At 35.8% G+C, this 14,790-nt stretch overlaps 1 long non-coding RNA gene and 1 pseudogene across 1 annotated transcript; one reads left to right on the forward strand and one right to left on the reverse strand.

Annotated features, from left to right (window-relative positions):
• Window positions 1-1,429: 1,429 nt before the first annotated feature.
• On the reverse strand, window positions 1,430-2,706 carry LOC146916359 (uncharacterized). The gene is made up of 4 exons (XR_015015016.1): window positions 2,568-2,706; window positions 2,135-2,171; window positions 1,758-1,933; window positions 1,430-1,685 (listed from the first exon to the last, which is right to left on the reverse strand). It is a non-coding gene; the product is annotated as an uncharacterized LOC146916359 (long non-coding RNA).
• A 7,424-nt stretch (window positions 2,707-10,130) lies between these two features.
• On the forward strand, window positions 10,131-11,124 carry LOC146916360 (uncharacterized; annotated as a pseudogene).
• Window positions 11,125-14,790: the final 3,666 nt, after the last annotated feature.

The following is a 14,790-nucleotide window of genomic DNA, read 5'->3' on the forward strand; positions in this document are numbered from 1 at the left end:
TTTTACTACTAACACAATTAACTAGTGTTCTGATGAATCACCTGAACTATCCAAACCTATTTGAAACAGAGTACTCTCCACATAAATATTTATAACCTCACATATATTAGCTGCTTGGATCATAGTGTATTTCAGGAGAGAAATCTAATTGCACTACCTATTTACTATGTACAGGAAGTGAAATCAGAATGAAATTAGAACTTATGTTAGTATATGATATATGAATCTTATAGCTAGTACATTCATACATGAAGTCATATTTAAATTTCTATATCAGAATGTCACTACTCCTGAAATCATATATATATATATATATATATATATATATATATATATATATATATATGAGGAGGAATCCATTGACTCCAAGAGTAAGTGTAAAGAGTTACTCCAAATCTTGGCCATTAATTTTAATATTAATCGATGGTTGTGATTAATCACCACTAATCCCTAGCATGAGGTTTTATTGCTCCTTCTTCCTAAACAACCCACCCATCAGTGAAAACAAAAACAATCCAAATAAATGGCTAATGTAATGGTGAACTTTTGCTATTAAATAATAACGTAAATCACAACCATCAATTAATATTAAAATCAATGGTTAAGATTTGGAGTAACTCTTTATACTTACTCTTGGAGTCAATGGATCCCTCCTATATATATATATATATATATATATATATATATATATATATATATATATATATATATATATATATATAAAAGAAATAAAACCATATTCCTAAAGTCATAAAGCTTGTGCACTAGAATATAATGCCTCTACATCAGAATTGGAACTTATATATCATCTATATCAGTACACAAATACGTACCTTAACAGTCAACACAATAAGTGAAATTAAAGTTTTATTTAGAGGCACATGATACACAAAAATCATATATAATATAATTAAACTCTATCTCTCACCAATATTCAGACTTTACTACTTTTTTTAACAACTAATTATATTCAAGAAAGAGAACAAACCACAAGGCAGTGGCAATAACTCGAGATTACAAGGGCAGAAGGCATCCCACGCAGGCACCTAAACAATTTCCTACCATGCTAAAGAAAACTAACCACAACAGTATGAACTATAGCATAACAGCTAGCACCACATCATTCAAAGAAGAAATTACCTCAGCATCACTTTTCTGTCCTTCAATATTCTCAAAGTTGAAGGAATTTAGATTGCACTCAGAATGAAATGCAGCTTCTTTTTCGCATCCATTCTCACCAAACCATATGCATCAGACTCAAAGATTAAACAAGTCTTGTGCATCATTTTCATATTCATTCTCCACATGAGAAGTAGATTCCAAAATTAGTACTAAATCCATGAAAATTCATTTTCTCAAAAAATAACATATATAAAACTAAGCATCAAGCATCGTTCATAAACAAACAACAGCCAATGAGTCATTATACCTCTGTATGCATATTCATATATCCATCATGCTAGCTGCTTAAGATAAGGGTAGCTATAACAAAATAATCATTCAGCCATTAATCTCAAATCTAACAAACTGAAGGAAATCAAAAAGCAAAGCCAATTTATATTAAGCTCCATCAAATCATTGAACCACATCAGAAAATAATCAAGTTTCATCCAACTTCCTCGCTCAAATTAAAACAGATACTTCGGTAAATGCAGAGGCGAAGGCATGTTAGCCACGTACTTAAACTGTTACAAGAGATACCTTGTCATTGAAATAGCCAAAGTAAAATCTAAGGAATGTGATGAAAAAATAGCCACCTTGACTGATTGTATTTATCCGGAGTAGCTTCAAATGACCCTTCCCGTTTTGACATATACAAATCATATAAGATGAGCACGCATTCTTTCGACTCAGCTGGTTTACATTCTTTCGATAAGCGATTGTGAAGATGGAGAAAGAGTAAAAGTCAACAAGCATGAAGCTCAACGTCAAACTGCAAAGGCGTAAAAAAACATTCAAATCAGAATGTTATCAAAATTATACTGTGACCCTGAATCAACGTTGCATACATTTAGAAAGTGAATTCTTTTTTTTTTGGCACTTCACCTAATATAAATCACAAGGTATGAACAAAAATGAAACAAAAACTGAATTGAATCAACACAAAACTAAATTGAAGCAAAATTAGACTTACATTTGTTGTGATTGTAAGGCCCTCTTGAACACTTCACCTGAGATTTAAACAAAAAATATAGAGTTATGAAGTTATGAAATTAGATAAAAAAAAATAATAATAAAATTGATGTTAGAAAGCTCTTATCGTGACAAAATTCAAGAAATAGCCAAAATAAAACATAATACAAGAACATCACTTCATAAATCACACACAATAGGCTCAAACTAACTCACAAATCACACATAATAGGTTCTTAACTCAGTAAATCACACATAATAAGTACAAACTAACTCACAAATCACATGAACACAATACCTAAATCGATCCAAGTTTGAATCCAAAATAAAAAAAAATTATAAATCAGAGTTTGACCCAGCGTTAAATTTCATTGAAAAATATAAACTTTCAGAAGCAACATGAAAGAAGAGGAATAAACGAGTTAGTGCATTACCACTTTCTGGGTTCAATCGAATCTTAGGGTTTCAAATGATTTTAAGGATTTCTAAGTTCAATCTATGGGTTTGAAGAGTTCTATGGGTACTGGGTTCCATTGATTTAGACGGGAGAGAGGGCGAGTTGTTGAGAGTGAGAGAGTTTGACGGATTCTGGTGAGATGATGGTGAGAGCCTGAGAGGATGACGATTCCAACGAGTTCTGGTTCTACGGATTGGGTTCGATGTAGTTTGGTGAGAGAAGAGCGTTTCAGTTTTCCGGAAATAGGGAAATGAATTGTGAAAGAGAATGGGAGGGAGAGAAATAAAAGAGGAAAGGGTTTTTAAGGAAAGGGGGTTGTGTTTTGTTGATTTGGGAGAAAAGAGAGAGTAAAAAAATGGGAGGGAGACTGAAAAAAAGAGCGCGTTGATAATTTTTGGGAAGAGAGGGAACCGAAAATGTGAAAATTACTGGGGGGAAATGTTTTTTTTTTTTACAATCATATTTTGAAGTCTTCTCTCTTCTTGATAAATTAGTTTAGAGCCCCCGGCGTTGCCTGTGTTAGATATTAAATAAGTTTATGTACACGAATACACGTGTAAGTATATTAAATTGAATTTATTTAAATTTATAATTATAATAATATCTTAAAAATAAAAAAAAATGGTGAGATGAATGTCCATTGCAAGAATAAAAAGTGTAATAAAAATTATTCAAAACAAGTGTGAAAATGACAAAAACACTGAATATGGTAAAAAATATATCAATGTAATGTATATAGTTTTTTTTTTTTACATAAAAGGGTGGGAGAGGTGCAACACAAGGACTTCCTAAGAGGTCACCCATCCTAGTACTACTCTCGCCCAAGCACGCTTAACAGCGGAGTTCTGATATGTATGCTTGTTTGTTGAGAGAGATAGATATGTATGCTAGATAGAAAGAAGAAGAAACTATACATGAAAAGAAAGAATTTGTTGAGATATCAATGCAAAATAGATTATGGTTTTTCATAAAATCTCTAAAAACGCAAAATAATGGTCAATGACTAATCAAAATCTTACTATAACTGAAAGAATCTTGCAGTGAAAGTACTTGATGAATGTTCAATGACTAATCAAAATCTTTATCGACTAATCAAGCGTACAACTGTCACCCTAATGACAAGAATCTTTAACCTGAACTACTTCCAAGATGTCAAGACGACTCATCAAACTCACATTTTTTACCATAACTAAAAGAATGTTGTAGTCAAAGTACTTGGATGAATGTTCAATGGAAATTGGATAGAAGTAAATATATTTTTTTACTAAAAATAATAATGAAATGACTAATCAAAATTTTTATCGACTAATCAAGCTTACAACTATAACCCTAATGACAATATTATTCGAGTTAAACTACTTCCAAGATGTCATAACGACTTATCAAACTCACTACTTCCAAGATGTCATAATGACTTATCAAACTCACAGCTCTTACCCTAACTGAAAGAATCCTGGAGTCAGAGTACTTGGATGAACGATCACTGACTAATCAAACTCCTGTTATCGACTAACCAAGCTTATAAATCTAACCCTAACGACAACTATAACCCTGATGACAAGATTCTTCGACCTAAACTGCTTCCAAGATTTCAGAACGACTGATCAAACTCACAACTCTTACACTAACTGAAAGAATATGGGAGTCAAAGTATTTGGATGAATGTTCAATGACTAGTCAAATTTTTAACTGACTAATCAAGTTTAAAACTCTACCCCTAATGACAAGATTCTTCGACGTAAACTAATTCCAAGATGTCATAACGACTTATCAAACTCATAACTCTTACCCTAACTGAAAGAATCCTGGAGTCAAAGTACATGGATGAACGTTCAATGACTAACCGAGCTTACAACTAGGACCCTAATGACAACTCTAACCCTTATGACAATATTCTTCCAACTAAACTACTTCCAATATTTCAAAACGACTAATCAAACTCAAAATTCTTCCCTTAAGAGAAAAAGAATCTTGGAGTCAAAGTACCTGGATGAACGTTCAATGACTAATCAAACTATCTATCGACTAACCAAGCTTACAAATCTAACCCTAATGACAACTATAACCCTAATATCAAGTTTCTTTGACCTCAACTACTTCCAAGATTTCAGAACGACTGATCAAACTCATAACTCTTACCTTAACTGAAAGAATCTTGTAGTCAAGTACTTGGATGAACGTTCAACGACTAATCAAACTCTTGTTATCGACTAACCAAGCTTACAAATCCAACCCTAACGACAACTATAACCCTAATGACTACAGTTTTCAACCTAAACTGCTCTAATAGTTAGATGAAGAGGTCACAACGACTAATCAAACCCACATGACTTACCATAACTACAAGAATCTTATATGGAAGGTACTTGGATAATTCGTCCGATCGACTTACCGCCGGGAACCCGATATGAGAAATTCAGGTTTATATATCCTTTTAGGTCTTAGAAGGTCATTTTGAACGATCAGATTGATTGTACTTGTTGCCGTTCAGGTGATAGGCACGTTTAAGTCCCTAGAGTAAACAAGTTACTAAGTTTACTAACCAAGCTAACAAATCAAACTAGTTACAAGTCAAAGTACTTGGATGAACGTTCAATGACTAATCAAACTATTTATCCACTAACCAAGCTAACAAATCTCACCCTAATGACAACTCTAACCCTAATGACAAGTTTCTTTGAGCTAAACTATTACAAACACATCAGAATGACTAATCAAAATCACAACTCTTACCCTGACTTAAAGAATCTTGGAGTCAAAGTTCTTGGATGAACGTTCAATTACTAATCAAACTATTTATCAACTGACCAAGCTTACAACTATCACCCTAATGACAACTCTAACACTAATGACAAGATTCTTCGACCTAAACTACTTCCAAGATTTCAGAACGACTCATCAAACTCACAACTCTTACGCTAACGAAAAGAATCTTGTAGTTAAAGTACTTGGATGAAAGTTCAATGACAAATAAAAAATTGAACCAACTAATCAAGCTAAAAACTCTCACCCTAATGACAAGATTCTTCTACCTAAGCTACTTCCAAGATTTCAGAAAAGACCCATCAAACTCACAACTCATACCCTAACTAAAAGAATCTTGTAGTCAAAGTACTTGGATGAACGTTCAATGACTAATCAAACTATTTATCCACTAATCAAGCTAACAAATCTCACCCTAATGACAACTCTAACCCTAATGACAAGTTTCTTTGACCTAAACTTTTACAAATACTTCTGAACGACTAATTAAACTCACAACTCTTACCCTGACTTAAAGAATCTTGGAGTCAAAGTTCTTGGATGAATGTTCAATTACTAATCAAACTTTTGTTATCGACTAACCAAGCTTACAACTCTCACCCTAATGACAACTCTCGCCCTAATGACAAGATTCTTTGACCTAAACTACGACAAAGACTTGAGAACGACTGATCAAACTCACAACTCTTACCCTAACTTAAAGAATCTTAGAGTCAAAGTACTTGGATGAACGTTCAATGACTAATCAAACTATTTATCGACTAACCAAGCTAACAACTCTCACCCTAATGACAAGTTTGTTTGACATAAACTACTACAAAGACTTCAGAACGACTTATCAAACTCACAACTCTTACCCTAACTGAAAGAATCTAGGAGTCAAAGTACTTAGATGAATGTTCGATGACTAATCAAACTATTTATCTACTAATCAGGCTTACAACTCTCACCCTAATGACAAGTTTCTTGGACCTAAACTACTTCAAACATGTCAGAACGACTGATCAAACTCACAAATCTTACCCTAACTGAAAGAATTTTGGAGTCAAAGTACTTGAATGAACGTTTAATGACTAATCAAATATTTATCCGCTAATCAAGCTTGTAACTATAATCCTAATGAAATACGTATCTTTTGTTTCAAGAAAAATAAAATATGTTTCTATCTATCCATATTAAATTATAAATGTCCTCATGAGCTTAACTCAGTTGGTATGAACAATGCATAATATATGCAAGGTCCGGGGTTCAAACCACGACCACCACCAAAAAAATATTAAATTATAAATATAAAAATAAATGCAAGGTCCGGAGTTCAAACCACGACCACCACCAAAAAAATATTAAATTATAAATATAAAAATAAAATTATAAACTATAAAAAAAATGTTTAATTTAACTTTTTTTTGAAGCAATGTTAAATTTAACTAACAATGCATATATATGTTTAGAAAAAGCGAAACAATCTTTCAAAAAAAAGAAGAAACGAAACAATATATTTTTACTTTTTCCTTCAATTTTTTTTCTTTTAAGAAAAAAAACGTAACAGTGTATCCATTATTGGTTAATATATATAAAAACAGCACATCCTTAAAAAAATAAAAACAGCACACAAAAAAAAAATATTATAAACGTAACGTTCAAAAAAAAAAGTTACGTTGTTATATATATATATATATATATATATATATATATATATATATATATAAACGTAACATTGATTAAATTATAAAGGGGTAGAAATAGATTTTAGATAAATCAATAAGGGTGAAGATGGAAGAAAATATGATAACCTATAAGCTCAAACGCTACTTTCCTCCATTTACTTCAACAACTTCTACTAATTTTTATTCTTTTTCTACTTTAATTTATAAATATGATTTATTGTATATTTAATTTATATTATGATTTAGTGAAAATTGCTAAATTTCCTTCTACCAAAACAAATTGATAAATTTATATTATGATTTAATGTTCAATACAACACTTGGGCCTGATTTTGCTATATAAGCCCAATAGAACACTTGCAAAAAAAAACCATTTAAATAGTCAGATTTATTCCACGCGTGGGACCCGCCTGCACAAAAGCAACTTGATGGCAGCAGGTCACCTATCCCACTTTTCCAAGAGATCCTGACCATTCAAATTTAACATTAATATATCAATGGTTCAAAATTGCTTTTAAGTTTAAAATGCACAACTTGTGCATGGTGCACAAATATTGTGTTTGTCCATACCAAACCCCACCTCCAACAACCCCATCTCCAATAAAAGAATAAATTAAGTATGATTTTGCCTCTAGAATTGGTTTAATTTTAATCAAAATTAATTTTTCTCACCAATTCTAAAAACAAAACAAAAAAAAAGCATTTTAATTTAGTTTTCAAAGAAGAATACACAAATGAAAGTAAACGTATAAAAAAATTAAATGAATAAAAGTTTGAATTTGGTATTTTAATTAGATCTATTTTCTTCTTGAATCGATTTGATTAGATTTTTTTTTTTTGAAAGAATTGGTTCATTTTTTTTTTTTTGTAGTGGCCAAAGAATTGATTTCATTAAATATATATAAACACAAATTAACAATCTTTACATATTAAAAAAATTTCACCATAAAAAAAATAAGCCCGTAAATAAAAAAAACCAAATTTGTGGCCATTTCAGTTAGGAAAAAATAATTAAAAAGATTGTGCTACTTGTTCCAATTTCAGGTCAGAAAAAATAATTAAATAGATTGTGACTCATCACCATTAGCTTGCCTCTCTGTCATCAATCATCCTTGTTTTTCTTGGAGTATTTGTGATTTTTTGTTGTATTGGAAATTTGGAATTGGGAGTATATTAGAGTGTTTAGTGATCCTAGCTTGCTGATGAAAAGTGTAGTAGTATGAAGGTGATGTGAATTTCTGGTTTTGGAGTTTTTATTTGTACAACCGTACCTGAGCATGGAAAATTATTTGCTTGTATCTTCATGAGGGATAGTATACTAAAGAAGGCTATGATAATGACCGTTGGTCTGTTGTCATGATTCTTTGAGCTGATTTTTTCATGTTGCGATTATGACGGCTGAAGAAGTCATTGTTGTGATGAATAATGGAGCATGGTGGAGTGTGTCACTAAGGAGTCAAAGGAATTCTTGGTTTCTACCATATTTACGCACTTCATAAAGTGGTAACTTGTTTTTTATAATGTGTGTTGCTGCTAGTGGTATTGGATGGAAGGATGCTGATTGTTGTTCTCCAGTGCTACTTTTATAGTATAGCATATTCACTGTTTGGTTTCAAGTGATGCTCTCAGCAGGTTCATGTTCTAGTTTTTGGAATTTTGTCTTGTAACATGTATTGGAAGAAATCACCGGTGTTCGTGTCTAGGATATTATTTTTGTATTCCTCGTGTTATAGTTTACTTTTTTATGGGTCTGTCCTTGTTCTTAGTTTGTATTTGGGTTAGAGTACTCCTTATAGTCCATTTTTTATAAAATATTTCTGGCGTTTTAAAAAACAAAATGTATTGGAAGAAATCTTGCTATGAGATGAGATACATAGTCCTGTTTTAGACTATTACACATTGCTGTCATTGAGTCACGGGGAATATTGTATGGGGTGCTCTTTTTGTTTTCTTCTTTGGTGTTTGTGGGTTTGATTCATTGTCTCTTATCTATCGGTACTATCTTGAATCTGGTATAGGGTGAATTTGCTTCATTGGTGTAGTCTTAATAGAGGATCAACAACACTATTTTATGATTACATGTTGTATTAGAGTTTTGTGATCCCCTGTTAGTTTCACAGATTCCACTAGTATCATACTTTTTGCTGCCCTAATTCTTCATATTCAAATTCTAATGCAATTTTCGGATATGTAGAATTGGTATGTACATCATCTGCCACCTGTTGAACACATCTAAAAGGATGGTGGTTTACTTGTAGAAGTATATTGAATTCTAAAGTAATCTTACATAGCTCAATTAATGAATTTTTTGTCAATTTTTTTAAAGATGAAATAAACTTTTATGTAGACCAAGAAGCTTATGTTGCTGACATGATTTCTGGTAGCATGATGATCCTTGGTTATCAACTATTGAACGAGTATATGCTTATTGCTTGAAGCAGTTTCTGTATTAGTAAATATGGTACTCGAGACAGAGATTTAGTTGTGAATACTATTTTCACGTATAAAAGGTTTTTTACACCTCAAACAGTAGGATCCAAGGGACTGTTTTCTTGAGGGATTCCTGTTCAAACTGCTGAGATAATTACTAGGAAATGGTTTCAAATTTGGAGTAAAATTGATGTAGTGTTTCGTCTGTAGTTGATCTCTATAAAGCCAATTTGAGTGTTCTATTAGATTTTGCATCGTTTCATTGGTTGAGATGGAAGTTGCCAACAGTAATTAGATAAATTAAAACCATTATCATTTGGATTACAGAATGCAACCTAAACAAGGAAATAGAAGCAATATTGAATGACTTTCCCAAAAATGTAGCACGTGTTGGAAAATGTAATTTTTACTCTCAAATTCATTATTCAAGTCACTAGTTCCAATAAGAAGAATGGAGGAATTCCCACGTGTTCCAGAGAGAAGGCTGTCTTTCTCTCTCTAACTTATCGTGACTGTTCCCACCCAATCTAAGCTATCCCTTAGCTTCGTGGAGGTTCACCGCCGGCGAGTTCTGGCTGCTTCATCCCGTATGGGTTCAAAGGCAGGCTAAACTCCTTTTCTTTCTTGGTTTTTTAGCTCCTTTTATCCTATCTGTTCAGCTGGTCTTGGGTTCTTTGGTTATGGAGAGCTGGAAGAAAGTGGATCTAACTAAGGAGGAGGAGGAAGACGGTTTTGTGGCGGATGATGTTGAAGTTTGAGGTGAAGAGATTTTCTCAAGATCTCTCGTTGGTAAGCTCTGGACAGAAGACTCTTTCAACTCTAGGATCTTCAAGCAAGTTATAGTACAATCATGGAGGTTGAAGAACCCAGTTGAGGTGTAGGATCTGAACAATAACCTGTTTGTGTTTCGATTCAGTACCAAGAAGGATCTTGAAAGTGTACTAAAGAACGGGCCTTGGAGTTTCGACCGGAACCTGGTAATCCTAAAATGAGTCACCGGAGACGAACAACCGTCGGAGATGCCGATGCACTCGGGAGATTTTTGGGCGAGAGTGTACGACCTTCCGTTAAAGCTCAGATCTGATGCAATGGCGATGAAACTTGGGACCAGCCTGGGCACTTTCGTAGAGGTGGACAATAAGGAAGGTAACAGGATGGGGAAATTCCTACGGCTGAAGGCGACAGTCGATTTTAGAAAACCATTAAAGAGAGGTACAGTGGTCAAATACCAAGGGAAGGACCTACGAATCTTCTTCAAATATGAAATTTCCCACTTTCTGTTTCTTGTGTGGTCAAATTGGTCAACAAATTAAGGATTGTGAGGCTATGGAAGGGAAAGATGAGACTGAATTTGAAGATATTGACGAGAAAGAACTGCCTTTTGGGAAGTGGTTGAGAGCGTCCCCGCTCCCAAAGTTCTCAGGTGAATTCAAAAAAGAGAACAACTCTGGATCTTGCAGCAAGAACTTATTTGCGGGTACTAGTAACAACAAAGAAGGTTCCGGTGAAGGCAGAGGGAAGGAAGTTGAGGTGGAGCAGCCAGTGCTTCCGGCTCTTAGGCCTCAACCAGCTGTCCAAGTTGCTAATACTGAGGTGGAGAAGTCTCATTCTGCTGTTGAAAGTGTTGCTCCTTGGGGAATGTCGCTATCTCTGTTCCAGAATTGGGTAAGTTAGACAAAGGCTCCAGAATTAAACCAAAACCTATTGCCAAACCTGGCAAGACATGGGTGAGGTAAGAAAGCGAAGGGGAAAGAACAACCCGCTACTGAGGGGAGGAAGAGACAATTGGTGGATGTGGTGATTTCAGTTGGGGAACCAATGGACTTATGTGGTGAAGGTCAGAAGAGAAAGCTCAATGGTGCTGATGCTGATGTTTCATGTCAAATTCCAGAGGGGGTGTTGGATGACCAACACCTCCTACCCCTATGAAAATTTTAAGTTGGAATTGCAGGGGGTTGGGGAGCCCTCGTGCAATTCGAGCCTTGTCAAGGCTCCTCCGAATTGAAAATCCCCACTTGATTTTCCTTATGGAAATTAAGTTGAAGCATGGTGATATGGAAAGAATAAAAGAAAAGTGTGGGTATTTGTCTTGTTTAGTTGTGGACTGTACAGGTACCGGTAGAGATCGAGCAGGAGGTTTGGCGTTATTTTGGAATGATATGAATGCAGTCTCCATATCTTCCTATTCTCAGAATCACATTTTTGGTTTGGTGGAAGACCATGAAAGGAATGACTCTTGGGCTTTTGCTGGTATCTACGGGCATCCGAAAGAAAATAACAAGTGGAAGACCTAGAGACTTATCAAACATTTGGCCTCTCAGAATGAAAATAAGGTATTCTTTGTTGGTGACTTCAATGATGTGGTGGCAGCAGAAGATAAGAAGGGGGGCAATCCTCGTTCTATGACTCAATTGGCGTTGGGCATAAACGTTTTAGCGGAGTGTGGGCTGTCTGAATTTGGTTTTGAGGGGTACCTTTTTACTTGGTCCAACGGCAGGGAGGGGTCTGAAAATATTCAATGTCGCCATGACAGAGCAATGGGAAATGAGGGGTTCCATAACTGTTTCTCTCCAATCAGAGTTTCACATCTGCCCCGATTTGGTTCTGACCATGCAGCAATCTTGGTTCATCTTGAAGTGGATCCTAACGCTGTCCGTAGAAAGAGGGTTCATGTTTTTAGATTTGAAGATATCTGGTCAACGGATCCTAGATGCGAAAAGCTCATTAAGAATCACTGGTGTAATTCTTCTATGGATTGGGAAACAAAGGTTAGTGCTGTTCAAGGCATGAATAATGATTTTCAAGAATATAGGGTGTCAGAGGTCAGGAAAGGGATATCCAGATTAGAAAATCAATTGAAATAAGCTCATTTTTGGGACGGTTCACCTGACAACATCAAAAAATTCAAGGATCTTGAGAAAGAGCACGGGGAGCTACTGCAAATTGAGGAAGTTATTTGGCGGCAGAAGAGTAGAGTGGTGTGGCTGAAAGACGGAAACAAGAACACCAAGTTTTTCCATGGGAAAGCAAACCAGAGAAGGAAAACAAATGAGATTCCTAAGCTGAAAGATGAGCATGGGATTTTGTGGAGAGGTGATAAGAATGTGGAGAGACTTCTTGTTAATTATTTCTCTTCGCTTTTCACAACCTCAGACCCGGTGAATATGGAGCTCACTTGTGAGGTTATCAGAGACAGACTTTCTGCAGAGCATATTTCTTGGTGCAGCAGAACCTACTCGGATGAGGAAATAGAAGAGTCCATTAAGCAGATGCATCCCCTCAGAGCCCTTGGTCCAGATGGCTTACCGGCACTATTCTATCAAAAATATTGGCACCTAGTGGGAAATGATGTGAAGAGGCTAGTGAAAGGTATCCTTAATAATCAAGAGTCCCCTGAGAAAATTAACAAGACCTTTATTGTCCTTATTCCAAAAGGTAAGGATCCGAAATCTCCCAAAGACTACCGTCCAATAAGCCTTTGCAATGTGTCAATGAAAATCGTTACAAAAGTGATAGCTAACAGGATCAAATCCATCCTCCCTAATGTGATTGATGTGGAACAAAGTGGTTTTGTAGAAGGTAGGCTCATTACGGATAACAGTCTTATAGCTATGGAGTGTTTTCACTGGCTCAAGAAGAAAAGGAAAGGAAAGAAGGGCATGATGGCGGTTAAGCTAGATATGTCAAAAGCTTATGATCGAATTGAGTGGCCTTTTGTGCAAGTGGTTTTGACGGCTATGGGTTTTCCAAACTGTATGGTCTCAGTCATCATGAGGTGCATTTCGTCGGTGTCTTATCAAATCCTCATTAATGGGCAGCCTAGTAAGTCCTTCCAACCCGAACGAGGTATTCATCAAGGAGATCCCATCTCTCCGTATCTCTTCATTCTTTGTGCAAATGTGTTATCTGGACTAGTTCATAAGGAGGTCCATAACGGCAGTATCCATGGCCTAAGAGTTGCTCGAAAATCCCCTCAAATTTCCCACCTTCAATTCGCAGATGACAGCTTGCTTTTTGCTAGAGAAAATCAACATGAGGCAAATAATATTCTTAAAGTTCTTGATACCTATCAGAAGGCTTCGGGTCAGGTGGTTAACATGGAGAAATCGGAAGCCTCTTTCAGTCGAAATGTGCTTGAAGCGGACAAAAATATCATATGCAATATGATGGGAGCAAAGACTGTGGCAACCCATAATAGATACCTTGGCCACCCAGTTGTTTTTGGGAGATCAAAAAAGGTTATCTTCTCTTTTGTTAAAGATCGGGTCTGGAAGAAACTGAAGGGTTGGAAGGAGCGGTGCTTATCCAAAGCGGGTAAGGAAGTGTTGATAAAAGCTGTGGCGCAAGCCATCCCTAACTATGTTATGAGTTGTTTTAAAATCCCTGATGGTTGTTGTAAGGAGATAGAGGCTATGTTGGCTAACTTTTGGTGGGGTTCTAAGGAAGGGGGGCAAAAAATGCATTGGTTGAGCTGGCATAGGATGGCTATTTCAAAGCAAAAAGGTGGAATGGGTTTCAGAGGCTTTAGTGATTTCAACAAAGCCCTTCTTGGTAAACAATGTTGGAGGATGTTAACTGATGAAAACAGCTTGTTGGGTAAAATTTTCAAAGGGAGATATTTTCCAAACTGCTCCTTTTTGGAGGTTTCAGCTGGATACCAACCAAGTTACGCGTGGAGGAGCATTTTATCAGCGCGAGAGCTAGTTCATGGAGGATCTCGTTGGGCTGTTGGGAACGGTAACAAAATCAATATTTGGAAGGACAATTGGCTCCCGGGTCATTCCAATCCAAAAGTTTGCAGTCTGTTTAACACCCTCTCAGAGAGCGCCACGGTGAGCAAGTTAATTGATTTTGATCTTATGAGATGGAATGTGAACGTTATCCAGCAAGTTTTCTCCCCGTATGAAGCCGGTATCATTTCCAGCATGCCTTTGTCTAGTAGGCTTCCAGAGGAGAAGCTTGTTTGGCCCGCAGAGAAGAATGGTATTTTTTCAGTTAAGTCCGCCTACCATATCCTTTGTAACACTAATCTGTCCCACCTTCCCACTTCGTCATCTCACTCCCTTAGTAAGCTTTGGAAGAGAATTTGGTCTTTACACTTACCTACTAGAGTCCGCAATTTCATTTGGAGACTAGCTAAGAACATCATTCCAACTAGAGGTAACTTGAGTAGGAGGGGGGTCCCTCTTGACACAATCTGCCCTCTTTGTTTCCAAGATAGCGAGACCACTGACCATCTGTTCATGAATTGTCCGCTGGCTCAGCAGGTTTGGTTCCTTTCTCCCCTCGGTGCTCGCCCTCCATCGGATTCTGATTTAATCAAGTGGCTGCAAACTTGGT

Source organism: Medicago sativa, chromosome 6 (assembly GCF_051527215.1).
Source record: "Medicago sativa cultivar Bolivia chromosome 6, Bolivia_mono, whole genome shotgun sequence".
Classification (NCBI taxonomy): domain Eukaryota; kingdom Viridiplantae; phylum Streptophyta; class Magnoliopsida; order Fabales; family Fabaceae; genus Medicago; species Medicago sativa.